The sequence below is a fragment of the Vulpes vulpes genome, chromosome 10 (assembly GCF_048418805.1).
Source record: "Vulpes vulpes isolate BD-2025 chromosome 10, VulVul3, whole genome shotgun sequence".
Lineage (NCBI taxonomy): Eukaryota > Metazoa > Chordata > Mammalia > Carnivora > Canidae > Vulpes > Vulpes vulpes.
In genome coordinates, this window is record NC_132789.1 from 72,263,675 (window position 1) to 72,280,984 (window position 17,310).

The window sequence follows — 17,310 nt, forward strand, 5'->3', positions numbered from 1 at the left end:
CTGAGCCTCTTCTCTCCTCCCCCCAAGTCCTACCCACTGCGATGGGCTGAACTGTGTCCCCCAAACTCATGGGAGACAGTCCCAACCCTCGGTCCCTCAGAATGTTGCATTTGGATTATATCTGGAGATAGGATCTTCTACAAGGTAATGAAGGTAAAATGAGGTCAGATGGGTGGCCCCTCATGCCAGATGCCTGGTGTCCTTGCGAGGAGAGGAGATTGGGACACAGACAAGTGCAAAGGGAAGGTGACACAAAGATGCAGGTGGAAGACAGCCGTCTGTGAGCCGAGGAGAGAGGCTTCAGAACAAGCCAGCCCTGCAGACACCTTGATCTCTGACTCCCGGCCTCCAGAACTGTGAGAAGCGACGCTTCTGTTGTCGAAGACACCCAGTCTGTGGCATCTGTCATGGCAGCAGTGAGATCCCAGCTCCTTCTCAAGCTGCCTGTGGTGAGCCCAGCCCACAGTGCCACTGTGGTCTCCGAAAGCCGGGTAGCTGAGGGCCACCCCTGTCTAACACAAGGGCCACAGACCCTAGCGCCTCTGAGAACTGACAGGGTGGCCCAGTGCAAGAAACAGGGTGCCTGCAAACCGCCCGGACACGGAGCCAACATACGCTGTCAGAGAAAGTAGCTCAAGCCCGTCAGCCTGCCTGCCTTTCGCTTTCTCATCTGCCACTAAGGACGGACACAAGGAATAGCCTCTGTCCTCCTGGCAGTGCTGTGGGTCAGAGCGGCAGTGGCAGGGGGCAGGTAGCTGCTGTCACCCTCCGGGTGCAGGGGCCCGTGGGAGGGCCGAGGCAGCTGGCACACGGGCCTGCCCGGGCACAGGGGCGGCCGCTGCTCAGCTCAGGCCACTTGTCACCAGCAGCCATACACGCACCAGGGCCACTAGGATTTCCCAGTTTTTCAAAGGAAGCTGGAAATATCCATTAAAAAACAAACAAACAGGAAATTTGATTTTTAAAATATGGACAACTTATTCAGAAAATTTTCTTTAAGATTTTATTTATTTATTCATGAGAGAGAGGGGGGGGTGGGCAGAGACACAGGCAGAGGGAGAAGCAGGCTCCATGCAGGGAGCCTGACGTGGGACTCGATCCCAGGTCTCCAGGATCACGCCCTGGGCTGAAGGTGGCGCTAAACCGCTGGGCCACGGGGCTGCCCTTGTTCAGAAAATTTTAAAAATTGGCTGCTTCCTACCCATTAGGATGGCTACTACCAGAAATCAAAAGTGTTGACAAAGGTGTGGAGAATTCAGGACTCTGGTGCATTGTTGGTGGGAATGTAAAGCGGTGCGGCCACTGAGAAAAGGAGTGTGGAGCTTCCTCATACAGTACAAATAAGGCTGCTGTATAATCCAGCAATCCCACTTCTGGGTTTATACTCGAAAGAACTGAGAGCAGGGGCTCAAAGAGATATTTGTAGACCCATGTTCAAAGCCAAGAGGTGGAAGCCACCCAGTGTCCACTGACATATGAATGGATAAGCAAAGTGTGGCACATATGTGCAATGGAACATTCTTCAGCCTTAAAGAGGGAGGAGACGGATGAAGACATCCGTGTGGATGAATATGGCACACGTGAACCTGGAAGACATTACACTAAGTGATATAAGCCAGGCCTGTTAGGTTATTTCACAAAAAGACAAATACTACGTGATTCAGTTTATACGAGATCCCTAGAGTAGTCAAAATTACAGAGGTGGAAAGCAGAATGCTGGTGGCCAGGGGCTGGGGCAGGGAGGGAAGGATGGGGAGCTCATGTTTAATGGGACAGAGTTATCGTTGCGCAAGATGAGAAAAGTTCTGGAGAGGGATGGTGGTGATGGCTGCACATTATGGATGTACTTAATAGCACTGAAGTGTATACTTAACAATGGTTAAGATAGTAAATTTTATGGTATGTATATTTTATTAGAATTTTAAAAATCAGGCTGGGGTGGGGGAACCTTTGCTGGCTACAGTTGTTATTGCCAAAAAAGACACGTTTAAGGGCTGGATTCAGCCCATAGGCTACCAGTTTGCTGTCTCTGGTTTAACACTTAATTTTTTCTAGTTGTTTCATGTGTTCATGTTTTATTTATCCAACTAGAAGGTGGATACTTCTATGGGAGTAGGAGCTGTGTATTTTTTTAAAGACTCTATTTCAGAGAGAGTATGTTAGAGAGAGGGAGCATGCGCACGAGCAGGGGAAGGGGCAGAAGGGGAAGCAGGATCCCCCCCGAGAAGGCGACATGGGGCTCAATCCCAGGATTCTGGGATCATGACCTGAGCCAATGGCAGTCACTTAACCGGCTGAGCCATCCAGGCACCCCTTTCTTAAACTCCTTTCATATTAACCAGAGCAGGTGCACAGGGCTCTGTAGTGGGCAAATCATGGGTGCCCTGCCAAATACTTGATCACACACATACACACACACACACACACACACACACACACATACACACACCTAATTATCATAAAGTAGTGCAGTACATGGAGCTGTGTGACCAAAGGAGCTGCATTGTAGAAGCTCAGGCGTGGAGAGGGCACAGCCTTGGAAGCACCAAGACACCCTCCCACTGTGCTTGGAAGCACCAAGCACATCCCTCCCACTACGATGTGGAGATGGTGTTAGGAGAGGTGAGGCCCAGAGGGTAGGTGAGTCAGGAAGGTGGGTCCTGACGGCCATCCCAGGGGGAGGGGACAGCCCCGGAAGCCCTGAAGCAGGCCAGATTTGATTTTGAGATAAACCATAAAAAGCAGAGCCTGGAACCGATGCTCAGAAATAGCCCAACGCCCCTGAGCTCTGGCTCTCCAGAGCCTCTCCAGAGCCTCTCCTACTTGTGTTTGGAGAATGAGGAAGTTGGGACCCTGCAGGGAGAACTGGAAAAGCCTGAGGGGCCCCAATGACGGGCATGATACTTGAATGTGCTCCCCATTCAGACCAGGTTGCTGTGTGTGCAGGTGTATGTGTGTGTTTGCCTGTGTGTGTGCATGCACTCATGTGTGTGCATGTGTGTATACATGTGTGCTCGTGCATGCATGTGTATGTGCATGTGCGCCCTGGTGGGGTGGGTGGAGTGTGTCCGTAGAGTTGGAGTAATTCTTAGGTGGCTCTTGGCGAGCTGACCTTCCAGGTCCTGCTTATGTCCTCCCTTCATACCTTTGCCAACCAGCTCCAGGCCTGGTCAGGCCATGGAGGTGGTGCTGTGGTCCAGCCATTCGGTCATCTCTGCCCCCTGGGGAAACCTGGAAGCAATATTCACTGAGGGCTCTTGTTCCAAACTGATCCAAGACACCAGTGCCAAGCACTCAGTAACCCGTGGCAACCCCTAGAGGCTGCTACAAGCTCAGCTATGACGATGACTGTTCCCCGCAACAGCCGGCTCCCCAGACACAGAATGGCTGAGCTGTGGACAAGATGAGGAACAGTCTAGGCATGTGTGGAATTCTCCAGCTGACAAGGTCCGAAGGGGGAAGTGCCCATTCCCCAAGCATCATTCTCTGAGGGGAAGGTAAATATTAGAAGAAATGATATGAACAAATATGATACTGCTCCAGGGGCCAACATTTATTAACTGTACAACGTTTAATAACTGAACATTTATTAAGTGTATTCCTCTCAGTTTGCTCGAGGGCAGTTCTTCAACACTGGGACTTGAAATAGTTTCTTCAGAGATAACTAACCAGCCACAATTAGCAGTGCCTCATAAAGCCTGGAAAAATTCTGTGGCTAGAAGAGCCACATGGAGGGGGCGGTTCGGGGAGTGGTGACATGCAGGGACAGGACCAGGATCTTTGGAGGCCTTGTGATTAGGAACCTGGTGTCCACTGGACTGCTGGCCCCAGGGGTTTTGTACTTTGGCAGGGAGGCTTCACTCTCCCTTCCCAGTCTTGATCATTGGTAGACGTCAGGACGGCCCACCGTCATCAGAACACACACTCAAGTCAACCTGTAGGTCTGAATATGAGCAGGGGTGCTGCCTCGGGAGCCCAGGGTTCTGCACTGGCCCCACTGGCCCCTGCTCCTTCTGAGCGCTCCCTGTGCCAAGCCTCATCCTGACATCTCTGCCTGTGGCACAATAAGGATCCAGCTTGATGATTCTCCTAAGCAACCAGCAGCAGCCACCAGAAACATCTATAGCTTCAAGACGAGTCTCCTCAGGCCTGGCTTCCAAGCAGATCCCACTCTACACGCCAGACCTGGGGGCAGGAGAGGGCCAAGGCGTGTTATGGACAGCACATGGGTGATGTTGAGAGAAGTCACCTTAGAGCTAGAGAAGGGTGAGGAGGCCACAGGAGCTGGAGCCCACGAATGTGCCCTACTGGGGAAAGAAGGGATCTGCCCTCCCCAAGCCCAGCGTTCCACGTTAGTTTATTCCCAGCCTACTGACCCATCCTCTGCGTTCACCCACACCCACCTTACCCTACACTGGCTTGCGACAGCCTTAACCCTCTCCGCATGTCTCTGCCTCTGCACGTCTTTACCCCAAATGCATATTTGATGGAGGCCTCTGTGCGACCCTCTGACCCAGGAGATGTGTCATGTGACCACCGTAAAATACTCTACAGAATTACTCAAAAGTCTCCTTTATCTTAAAGCTTAAAAGCAGTTCTAAGTGAAAGGGACAAATGAGGGATTGGGTGAAGGTTTGTAGAGACAGATATGTTATCTCTTGAACACATTACTCAACAATAGGAAATTAATATTTAATCATTTGCCCCCCCCCCGCCAGCTACCTAAAAATAACCTTCATGTCACAATAACTGCTTCAAGATTGCCAAATTTGCATGTCACAAGTTTACTCCTACTGGATCCTCTAGCTTTCCCACTCCTTGAGTCGGTTAGAAACGCCTTATGATTTAATTAGTGGCCACCAACAGGAGCCCAAGCAGGACAGACATTGATGACCTCACATCACATGAAGTCTGCAGGTGGATGATTCCTGCAGGGGTAGCTGACAGGCTCCCAGCCTCTCTCCATTTTTCTGCTGCATCCTGAGCACATTTGCTGTTAGCTCTCGCTCTTGTCACCTCAGGGCTACAAGACGGCTGCCACAGTTCCAGGCATCATCTCTTCATACAAGGCAGGGGGGCAACCAAGGGAAAGGAGTAGTAGCTAAGAGGCTGTTACACCTGCCCTGGGACGAGCTGAACCAGAACCAAGCTAGGGGTGGTTGAGATGGAAAGGTGACAAATTCAAGATCTACTTAGAAGGTAGAATTGGCATCATCGTTGGATGGCGGGAAGGATGAGGAAGACAGATTTGAGGTTTCTAGCTCGGGTGACAAGGTCGATGATGGTGGTGGTGGTCGTGGTGGTCGTGGCGGCTTTAATGGAAATAGGGTCTGAAAAGAACAGATCTGCTGTAAGGGGAAAACAATGATCTTTAGTTTCTTAGTTGGTTTTTTAGTTCGAGGGGCTCTCACATCAATGTGAGAAATATCTGTATATTTTATAGAACCCTGAAAATCAAATCCATAATTCAGAAAAGTGGTAGGCACCAACTATGTGCTGGGTGACAGCTGAAGCCACGTGGAACGTGCAGGAAGGAGGCGGGATGGGGATCACGGAGCCATAGACCCCTGACCCGGGAGCAGAGGCTCAGGGAACCCCCTGGGGGAGGACAAGATTCCACAGGCAGGAGAGATGTGTGGTGCTGAGCGATCTTGAGACCAAGGAACACCAGGGCTACGAAATACAGGCCCTGGTTTTGGCACTTAGATCACAGATGACATCATTGAAGGCAGCTTACAGGAGGGAGGCACTGATTCTACTTTATGGAGGTTTGAGGTGTCTTACGAAATGAGGTAGTGAACACGAGGGGTGTGGTCACGTGAGCCACTCTGGCCCAGGGGTGGTAAGGTCGACCTCGAGGGTCTTGTGGAAGCGATCTTCCTCTCTGCAAAAGGCAAGGAGTAAGGAGAGCCTGCATGTCCCACTGTGCTTTTCCGTGTGGGGATGTGATGGCTGGTCTGGGGCAGCGATCTTGTGGTCGGGAGGGGAGACATCATTGACACGCTGAGGCTGGCAGAGCAGAAGTATGGCATGAGTTCGGTCCTTGGTCCTCACTGAGCTGAATAAGTAACTCTGCAGCCACCTACCTCCCAGCTTCTTTTTAAGTGAGAAAAATAAGTCTTTGTTGCTTAAGCCCCTTTTAGTCCGCTTATAAATGGTATGTTGAGTGTGCTGTTCATGAGATGTGATAAAAATGAACTTTACAGCTGTTTGTCACCATCCTTGGAAACTACTTAGGGGGAATCATATCTTCATACGCCTAGGTGAAACCTCCGGCAGACTCAGAGTTTTGTCCTTGCCCTTAAGTGACAGACAGGCTGAAGTCACCTTCAATAGCAAATTCAGTCACAATTCTGAAATTTACATGGTCCAAGATTAATAAAAAAATAAAATAAAATAAAAAACCCTGAATCTGATTTTGCGTCAAGTCTCCCCTCCACCACCAGGCCTGTGTCAGGCCCAAAGCCTGAGATGGAAAGAGGTAAGTAGAGGCGCCTGGGTGGCTCAGCAGATGACCGTCTGCCTTCGGCTCAGGTCGTGATCAAGTCCTGGGATCGAGTCCCGCATCGGGCTCCCGGTGGGGAGCCTGCTTCTCCCTCTGCTTGTGTCTCTGCCTCCCTCTCTGTCTCTCTCATGAATAAATAAATAAAATCTTCAAAGGAGGGTGGGAGTACATAACTCTCCTCTCTCTTTTTCTACCTCATGTTTCTCCTCTTTGCACCAACTCTTACTCTACCAGCCTTCTCGGGTGCATCTGATCCCTTAGGGTCTGGGAGGGTCCTTCTGGAGCGGGTCCTCAGCCGGCTGAGACTCTGGTCAAGGCAGATGTTACAGCTGACTCTCTGGCAGGTGCCTCTGTGGGCACCTAGACTATTCTCATCTCTGAGGGCTCCTCTCCGCAGTTCCCTTGGCCTGAGGAGATGCATCTGTCCGGGGTGTCCTTCCTCAGCCCCACAGGGAGGCTGTGCCCCCGTGTAGCCCCCTCCTGCTGTGACTGCCCCCGCCCCACAGCCTGGCCCCATCCCATCCATACCACATACCACGCCGACCTCGCCCACGTCAGAGGGAGGGAAGCGCCTGCATCCTGCGGCTGACCCCAACACAACCTCCCCTCCCTGCCAGCCACTGGCCTCTTGAGCTTTCTCACGGGTGGGTCGAAAGAGTCCCTCCGAGACCCTGCTGTAAGGTGAGAGGAGTGGCGGAACCCCCGGCCCCACCCTCCGCAGAGGAAATCCGAAGGAAAAACCATTCACGAATGTTCTGTGTCTCCCCCTCAGTCCCTGGAGCTCTTGGTCCTGGCCGTGGTTCAAGAGCTTCTGGAAGGGGTTCGCAATCACCCTCTTCCAGGCAGCTCTGCACAGGCCAGCCTGGCTTGGGGATTTGACCCTCTGTGTTCTGGAGTCTTCCTCAAAACTCTGGTTTAACCACCCACCCCTGAGATGCTTACTAGGGACAAAAATGCACGTGTCTTGTCTTAGCGCCAACCTATTCCCGGGCGGCAGGCAAGGTGGCCAGAGGCCTCCACGACCCTCCCGACACTGTCAAGCCAAAGCCGGTAGCTTGGGAGAGGTCACAACTGTAAGTGTCCCGCGGCAAGAGATGAAACAAGCGGCCCGTGGATGGGATAGACCATCATGCAGCCACTTAAAGCAGCACTTGGGCTGTATCCAAATGCGGCGGCATAGACAGTGCTCACGTTCTGTTAAATTACACGCGCACAGGGAAAAGACTAACAGGAAATATGTTACAAAATAAAAAGGTCAAAGTCCAGTTTGGTTGAAAAATGTACCCCAGGTGGATTATACATGCAGAGAGGAGCGGGTGGGCGCTTGCCACCCCCAGGGCAGCCCAGGCCTCGGGGAGGGGTCCAGCTGGGAGGGGCTGCTACCTCCCAAGTCAACCATGGACAAGGATTCCTTTTTCAACTAAAGAAACCAGTAGTTTGGGTTTGGGGTTTTTATTATTATTATTATTATTTTAAAAGATTTTATTTATTTATTCATGAGAGACACAGAGAGAGAGAGAAGCAGAGACACAGGCAGAGGGAGAAGCAGGCTCCACGCAGGGAGCCTGACGTAGGACTTGATCCCGGGACTCCAGGATCAGGCCCTGGGCGGAAGGCGGCGCTAAACTGCTGAGCCACCCGGGCTGCCCCGGGTTTTTTTTAATTTGACATTTTTGGAAGGAAAGGATAATAACTTTTTTTTTTCAGTGGAAGAATTATTGGGGCATTAAAAAAAAATCTTTTCTTTGTTTCTTCTGTATTTCCAATTCATTATATATTACTAACACACACACACACACACACACACACACACACACACACACAAACTGCTCCCCCCGACCCCGTTCCCTTTCTGAACAGCTGAGTTCTTTTTTTAAAGAAAATTTTATTTATTTATTCATGAGAGACACAGACAGAGAGGCAGAGACATAAGCAGAGGGAGAAGCAAGCTCCCTGCAAGGAGCCTGATGTGGGACTTGATCTCAAGACCCCAGGATCACGCCCCGAGCCAAAGGCAGATGCTCAACCACTGAGCCACCCAGGTGCCCCAACAACTGAATTCTAAAGCCATGAAGAAAGAACACAGCAAGGTGGGGCTCCCTGGGGCGGGGTGGATGGCTCAAAGTGGAGCAGCAAGGCCCCAGCAGGGTGACAAGCATATAGCCTGGGGAGAGACTGGTGGAGGTAATGAGAGTCCAGAGGGGCAAAGAGGATGCCCATTGGATGGGAGGGTGAGCCAGATGAGAGGCAGCCTGGCTATGAACGTCAGCACCCAAAACCACCCAGGTTGGGGTGCTGGAAACAGCAAGGTGGCCAAATGACCCAGGATAGTAGAGGCAATGGAAGCCAGTGTCTCACTGTTGGAGAAGGGAGTTGCAAGTAGGAAAAAAAAGAAAAGGAGAATGAATTCAGGGGTGTTGCATTGGGATCGGAGGTACGGGTATGCACTCGTGGGTTTCTGTATACAGATAGGTGCAGAAACAAGCTTAGAGCTGAATGTGTATCCGTATGAACTTGTGGTTAAGCAAAAAGAGGTATTGTCTTAGCTTGGGGTGCTATGATAAAATATCACACACTAGGTGACTTAAACAATAGGTGCTTACTTCTCATTTCCAGAGGCTGGGAAGTCCAAGAGCAAGGTGTGGCAGACATGACTCCTGGTAAGAGTGCTCTTCCCAGTGTGCAGACAGCCGCCTTCTCAGCACATCCATATGTGTCCTCTTTTGATAAGGCCACTAATCCCATCCTCAGGGCTCACTCTATGATCTCATGTAACCCTAGTCACCTCCCAAAGGCCTCATCTCCAAACACCATCACCCTGGAGGTGAGGGCTACAAACATTCAGTCCATAACAGAAGTATAGGTATGAACATATATCACATTACACATTATACGCACATGCATAAATCCATATACAAACACTACATGGATTCCTTACCTACAAGCCACTGAGCAGGCCTTGGAGGGTGACACCTCAATAGCAAAGTGCAAAGCTAACACCCAAATCTTGGCTTTACATACTTATTTTCCACTAAAAGAAACTCACATTCCTTGCAAACAATGGCCATTTCCAGCTCTAGGAAGGGAGAGCACAAAATAAGCCTGGAAGAAAAAGCAAGGTGTGGTCAAAAGGACTGTCAGAGGACACAAAAGACAACTTGAGTGAGTTCCCACTGGCTGAACAGGGGACAACAGGTCATTGTAATGAAGACCAATAATCATGTGTTTTAAATATTTGAATAAAAGAGGAAGTCATGATGTCATACCGATGTAATAAACGAATCCATTGAAAGTTTGATAAACACTAGGAGGAACATGGTACCTCCACTCACATAGTTATTCATCACCAGGGGGGAAAATGTCTTTACAATGAAGAAGCAGACATCATCTAAATGCAGCGATTGAAGCAAAATCACGGTAATGGGACAAACCAAAGCTGGGGCCTGTATGAGAGGGTCCAATAACATTGTGATGTTCCTGCCAAAGATGGATAACCTGAATCTGATCGTAAGGACCCACCACCTGAAGGGATATTACACAAAATAATTGGCCTGAAATCTTCAAAAGTGCCAAGGTCACAAAAGTCAAGGACAGGCAGAGGAACCATTTCAGATAGAAGGACACAAAAGTGACAACGTGGCTCAGCGGTTTAGCGCCTGCCTTTGGCCTGGGGCGTGATCCTGGAGTCCCAGGATCGGGTCCCGCATCGGGCTCCCGGCATAGAGCCTGCTTCTCCCTCCTCCTGTGTCTCTGCCTCTCTCTCTGTCTATTATAAGTCAATCAATCAATCAATCTTTAAAAAAAAAAAAAGTGACAACGAAAAGCAATTCCTAATTCTGAATGGGACCTTTTGGCTACGAGAGACATCATTGGGACAACTGGAAGAACTTGAATGAGGTCTGAGGATTGGACGTCAGTACTTTATGTATCTATCTCCTGATTCTTGATGGTTATACTACACGTATGTAGGAGAATGTTTTTATCCTTAGGAACAACAACACACTAAAGTATTTGCAGGTGAGTGGACATCAGGTTGGCAACATATTCTCAAGCAGTTTGGAAAAATAGAATTCTTTGTATTAAATATCCAACTTTTCTCTAAATTCATGATCCTTTCAAAATTTAAAAGTATTTTTTAAAAAGCAGTGAATCTATTCACATATATGAGTTAAATGTCCCTAAATATGCAACATATGGCACTAACAGCATATGAATATATTATATGTGTAAACATATAGTTCTGGGCCTGAACGCAGATCTGGACCTCCTTGTGTCAAAATAGAGGCTGCAGGCTCCTGCAGTTCCAAAGTTCCAGAAAGATGGGCCAGCCTCAGGAGGCTGTGTGATTGCAGCTGGCGTTTGGGCCCCTCCTGTAACATCTAGCTGCCCCCTGCTGAGATCAAGGCTTCCAAAAATCCTCAGAACTATCAGAAACTCAAAATTTCCAATATTCTGTCCCACTGTCCTCAGAAATCATTGAAATCCCAGAGGTTCTCCTATTTCAGGATCCCCAGCTCATGACACAAGCAGCCCCATGCTCCCATGGTGGCCTGAGGTGTTGAGTTCAGCTCCACCACGCTGGTCCCTTCACATCTAAGTGCAGCTGCTTCTCCCAGGGCCCGTGGTAGGGATGAAGTGACGCAACGTGAGGCCCCCACGCCCGGAGCCTGGTAAATGGCGAGGCCAATGAAGAGGAAGTGGCTTTCTTTATCAGTTAAAAGCTCATGTCTCCTTGTTTTAGGCTCAGAAATATGGTTCATCAGTTAGATAAAAGTGAAAAGCCTGGGGCTAGGCTCACAGGTGTGTTCTCCTTCCAGCCAGGGTCAACTTCGGACTCCAGCAAGTTTTTATGAGGCCTGCTTTATGGTCCCAGACTTTCTTCTAGGACTGCGCGAGGTCCAGGCAGGGTGAGGTAAAGGTCAGTATCAGGGAAAGTGAAGCTGAAGGCAAGCTTTTAAGAAGCGTCACTGTTCTGGAGTGCCCGGGTGACTCGGTCAGTTGGGCGGCCAACTCCTGGTTTCAGCTCAGGTCATGGGATCGAGCCCCGTGTATCAGGCTCTGTATGTGGCGGGGAGTCTGCTTGAGATTCTCTCCTTCTCCCTCTGCCCACCCTGCTCTGTCTCTAGGATAAATAAATAAATGTTTTTAAAAAAAGAAAAAAGCATCACTGTTCTAGTTAGATAACCTTACCCTTTGCAGTGGAAGAGTTTCTGGTAGAAAGTCTGAGTAAACCCAGTCCATATTCAATAGCACAGGAATATACTACGTTGTAAACATACAGCTTCCACCAACTGTCTGGGAATGGCAGATAAAGAAGAAAGAGATGCAGTCCCAGCCCAAGTGCTCACACTACTGACGGGAAGGAAGGTAGCCCCACTAGGGGTTCCATTCTTACAGTTCTGGCTCCTGTGCTTATTGCATCTTTGAACCCACCCATGTGCCTGGCACCTGGTGAGGTCCTGAGGGGAGAACCCGATGGGCAGGATGTGGCTCGGCCACTGGGAACTCACAGTTTACCTGCCACAGGAGAGAGACAGAACACAGATACCTCGTGAGCATTAGGATAAAGGAAATCATGAGGGGGGGAAACCCTGAGAGGGTCTGGAAGACTGATAATCGGGAGAAGTGTCATCACAGAGGGAAGGAGGCACTCATCCAGCCCTCCGGGGAGTGACACTGCGAGCTGGGTCCAGGCGGCTTACGGGGAGCATGGGGCAGGAGGATTGGGTGAGGCTGGGGAGCTGGACTGGCTCTGGCACCTCGAGGACCTTGTGGGCCCCACTCAGAAACTCAGACTTGGCCTTGTGGGTGATGGGGAACCATTGGAGGTTTGTGCGGTGGAGCAGGGTGGTCTGACTTGTATTTTAGAAAGATCACACTGGCAGGCGCGTTGGGGACAGATCAGGTGGGGGCAAAACCAGCTGTTACAACTGTCCCAAGGAGGAATAATGATGCCCTGAAGCATGGTAGTGGCAGGTGGGGTACAGTGAGGTGGGCGCTCTGGGGCTCATTTGGAAGAGGGAACTGACATGACTTGGCGATGCCGGTGAGCAGGACAGACGGCTCTGAGGTTTCAAGTTTGGGTAGGAGAGTGGGTGGTGGTGGTGCCTTCAATGGCAGCACAGAAGGAGCAGAGTGGACACAAGGGCAAAACAGTGGTTTTGGTGTTATATTTTGAGGTGTCCCACAGCAATCAGTGTAGAAAGGAAGGCCAGGTAAATATTGGAAATATGGGTCTGTGGCTGAACATAGAGGCAGCTCCTCACTGCACAAGATGGAGATTATTCGTTCCAGGGATGCCAGCTGACGCACAGGGGTCTGTAGATAGGAGGTGACTGGACACCGTGTGCGCAGTGGTCAAGAGGTGGTGGGGGAACCCGAAGCGTGGTGGCAGGGAGAGACCCAACGGGAGCAGAAGGCTCCAGGCTGGAGGGAGAGAGGCAAAGGCCAGAGGCACAGGAGGTAAATAAAGATACAGGCCGTGGTGTGGCTGCCAGAGCAGGGAACATGTCACTGGTGACCCCCCGACACAAGTTCTGGGTGAGTTCTGGGGGCGGATAAGAGGTTTCGGTGGATGAAGACGTCCTGGCAGAGAGGGGTGGAGACTAAGTGGTGGTGAGGGGGACGGAGGGGGAGATGAGGAAAGGCAGAATTCCAGTGGCTCCGGGTGGCTGCAGGGGGGCACCCTGACTTGATGATTCAGCAGCAAGAGGTGGGCAGAGGGCCCTGGATGATGTTTGTGCAGAAGGGGAGTGGGAGAGAGGCTGGGGCCCAGGAGGGGGGCTCCCCGGCCTCTGTGGAGCTCCAGAAGGGATGCTGCCCTTGGCACTTGGGGCCTGGAGGCCTGAGGAGGCCTGGGCTCAGGGGCCGGGGGCAGGGGTAGGGTGCAGGGTGTAGGGGCGAGGGTGCAGCAGCTCCTCAGGGATCAGAGGAGCCGGCAGGGAGGCCGGTGCTGGGGCTCAGCATCCCGCAGCGGGGTTACTCACTGCTGACTCAGAGCCAGGTGCTCATTTGCATGTTATTCATTTCAAGCCAAAAGGAGCAGGAATACCGGGAGCATCTCATCCCCTTTCCAAGCAGCACCACCCCAGAGCTTCTGAGGGCCCCTGCTGTGGCGCGGAGTCTGACTTAGACCTATTGCCTTTTTAAAGGGCTCTATTCAGCTGTGCCCACGGGGCTGTCTGTGAAATTGAGCTGAGGAAAAAAAAAAAAAAAAAAAAAAAAAAAAATCCACTTAGGAAGTTTGTATCCTCTCTAAGAACATGGAGGTAGATTTTAATTTTAGGTTAAGAGCTCCGAGCACGGGCCTTCCTACCATCAAATATTATGTATTTTCTCTTAATCGTCCACCTCCTCCCACTGGAACGTAACCCCCAGGAGGACAGGGCCACCGCTGGGCATGCCTGTGCCTAGAACAGAGCCTGACACACAGCAGGGGCCTGACGGACACATGAAATGATGCAGGTCCCCTTCCACGCACTTTCTCTGAGCCCCACAGCCCTGGGCACTCCACGGTTTAGGAGAGGGGGATCCGGAGAGGGTGAGCACTCCCCTGGGTTAGTCACACCACGCTTTCAGGCGGGACCTCCCACGCGTCATCGTGCAGTTGTTCAGAAGCCACTCGCTAGTTGAGTAGGTGACTCTTCCCGCGAAACCCCTTCGTGCCAGCCCGACCCGACAAGGACATCCCTGACAAGGACAAGCACTGATTTCCACTCAACTCCACCTAGATTCCGAGGAGCTGACCGTCCTGAGCAGCCGGAGAGCTCAGTGGGCCCCGGTAGGACAGGCCTGCTAAGGAAGCCAGGAGCCCAAGCAGAGTCGGGAACTCTCCGGGAGCCCGTGCAGCAGCTCCACAGGCCAGACACACGGCAGACCCTGCCTCCAGCGGGACCAACGACACGCTGTGGCCTGCTGTCCAGCTGCCCAGGAGAGCCAGCCGCCTGCCTGCAGCTCCTCGTGGCCTCGCAGCACTGCCCTGAAGGAGAGATACTGGAGCGAGCGCATGGGGCTCCTTCACTGCAAGCCCACACCCAGTTTTCCTCAACTCTCTCAGGTCACTGTGTCTGTGGGCCAAGGGCAACCCTACACACAGCAGGAGGTGGCCTTGTGGCAGTTCTGCCCCCGGTGTCTGGGGTGGCCACCTCTCTGTGAATCCGGGCCTGTGTTGGGGGCGCTGCTGGCTTGAGCCACTGCGTAGGGGGGATGGGTAGGTCCTGCCTATGACCTAAATTTTGGGTATCCGTGTTAGACTTCTGTTGCCCACAGCTAGATGGCTTCAGCTTCAAACCTCGGGGGATGTATGATGAGCAAACAGCAGTCAAAACCACTTTGGGCAGGAAACGCCCGGTGGAAGGCTCAGGCCAAGAATCAGAGAAGAATCCAGGTGTCTGACCTTTTCTTTGGTATTAAACTATTAGTACCAACCAAGGTAGTAACTTGCCTTTTTTCTCTACTACCCAGTAGTGTATATTTCATCACAACAGAGAAAAAAAAAATCCACTCAATCCCCAGTGCCTGGGCCAGAGCAGAAAGGCCACTAAGCACAACAGCTGTTAACACGGCTGACGCTCACTCCCATTAACTGCTTTAGTTCAGGTAAAGGACTGGCAGGAGAGAAATTCTGGCTGGTTCTATGAGGAAAAACATTTCAGAGGTAGTCACCTAAGACGGCAGCAGATGTCACGGAGCAGGAGCACAAGCTACCAGGGACTCCACCGTCCCAAAGCTAAGCCAAAAGAGCTGATGAATACTCAGCCGAGAAAACTGCCCATCCTACACCTAAAGCAGCTCAGAAAGCCAGAGAGGTGAAGAAGTTTCTTTAACAGTCTTCTGTTCTCTCGGCCCACAAATCTGTCAGCCCACGTCTCTTGGGAGCTCCTGCTGGGCGCCCTCACCACGGTAGGCCAACAGCGCGAGTGTGTAAACGCGCGATCTGCGACTGCAGTGTAGACGGTCCAGTCCTAGGGTTACAAGTGACTCCCAGGGCTGGCAGGAACCAGGAGCTGGCGAGTACGAGAAGCCAACGGCCTGACCCCTTCCGTTGGAGCGTGGGGCAGTGGCTCCCAGGACAGGCGCTAGAGTCACACGAGCGTGGGGCTGAATAGATGGTTCTGGTGTTGCCTGCTGCATGATGCTGCTGGTTGTTTACCCTCCTGAACCTCTTTCCCCGTCTGTTAAGCAGGGATACTAGTGCTTAATTTATTGGGTGTTGGAAAAATTACATGTGCGATTACATGCAAAGCATTCGGCACATGGTGCTGCACACAGTAAATGCTCAGAGAATGCGAGCTGTCCTCCCAGGTCTTTGAAAGCCCAGAAAGGTGCTGTTTGGTCTCACTGTGTGCGTCCTGTACATATCTACATCTCATGGTCATACCTAGCAGAAAGCAACTCTGTTGGGCACCTGTGTAGCTCAGTCCATCAAGCGTCCAACACTTGGTTTCAGCTCAGGTCATGATCTCAGGGGTGTAGGATTGAGCCCCCATGTTGGGCTCCAGGCTCAGCACAGAGTCTGCTTGAGATTCTCTCTCTCTCTCCCTCTGCACACTTGTTCTCTCTCAAATAAATAACATTTTTTTAAAAAAGTAACTTTAAGTAGGACTTTCAGAAAAGAAAAGCCATTATGAAATGTTACTAGGCTTTAAGTCACTTGTCAAGTTGTTACTCTAAGCCCCAGCAGACTTTTTGTTAGTCCACATGTTACTCAAAATGAGAAAGCACTGCTTTATTCCACAGCATTATTTTTAGTCATTATTAGCTAGGATCCACTAACTAAATGTTTTCTCCATCTCTTTTTTAAGAAAATACAGACTTGGTGAGGTGTTTTTCCCTAAAGCACCATTTGGGAATATGCTGGGCCACACACACATTCAACACAATCACCTCCATTTCCTGTCTTTACATCTTCAGATATCAAAAAACAACAGGTGTACAAAAGAACAGTGGATCCTGTAAGATTTCCAAAGATTCAAATGTGCTCCTTTCTAGGGCAAGGCATGGGCTGATCCATAATGGGGTTTTTCCATCATCGAAAATTCTGTTTGTAGAAGGTAGGTACTGGATGACCAGAAGAAAACTGCTCCATGCCTAGAGTGGACTAGAAGCAGAGGGTAACCAGACGGGAGCAGAAACAAAAGCACCGAGAATCTCCTACCCCAGCTGTAACCTTGGGCAAAGTGCATGTGTCTGAGCTTCAATTTCATCGATATAATGGGGATGACGGTGCTCGCTTCATAGGACTGGTTCAGATGAGTTACTGTCTGATAAAATGCTTTGTCAATACCAAAGCACCACACAAATGAGAAACCCCACTAACCAGGCTGCTTCACCAGAGGAGTCTACTTGCTCAACCACCTGCTTGTCTACACACCTGTCTTCACACTGCCCTCTCACTCTTGATGATGTCCTGGCTCACGATGGCTTCTGCTTTGTCCTCAGCATTCATCCACATTCCCTCTTTCCATGACACTGGATACATTTCCTGGCATTCCAGGGACTGTGAAGAAATCACGCTTCTTCTTCCCACCCAGGGATTGAGGAATGAGCCATACATCACACACCAACAACTTCCTATGGAACAGACTTGAAGTTAGTTTAAAAATTGATTACAGGGCAGTGGGGCCGGTGGGGAGGGATGAATAGGGGAATCACAGAATTTTAGAGCAGTGAAACTATTGTGTGATACTAATGGCATGGTGAATATATGCCATTCTACATTTGTACAATCCCATAGAATGTACTAGTGTGAACCCTTATATAAATATGGACTTTGGGAGATTATGTGTCAGCGTAGGCTTTAAGTC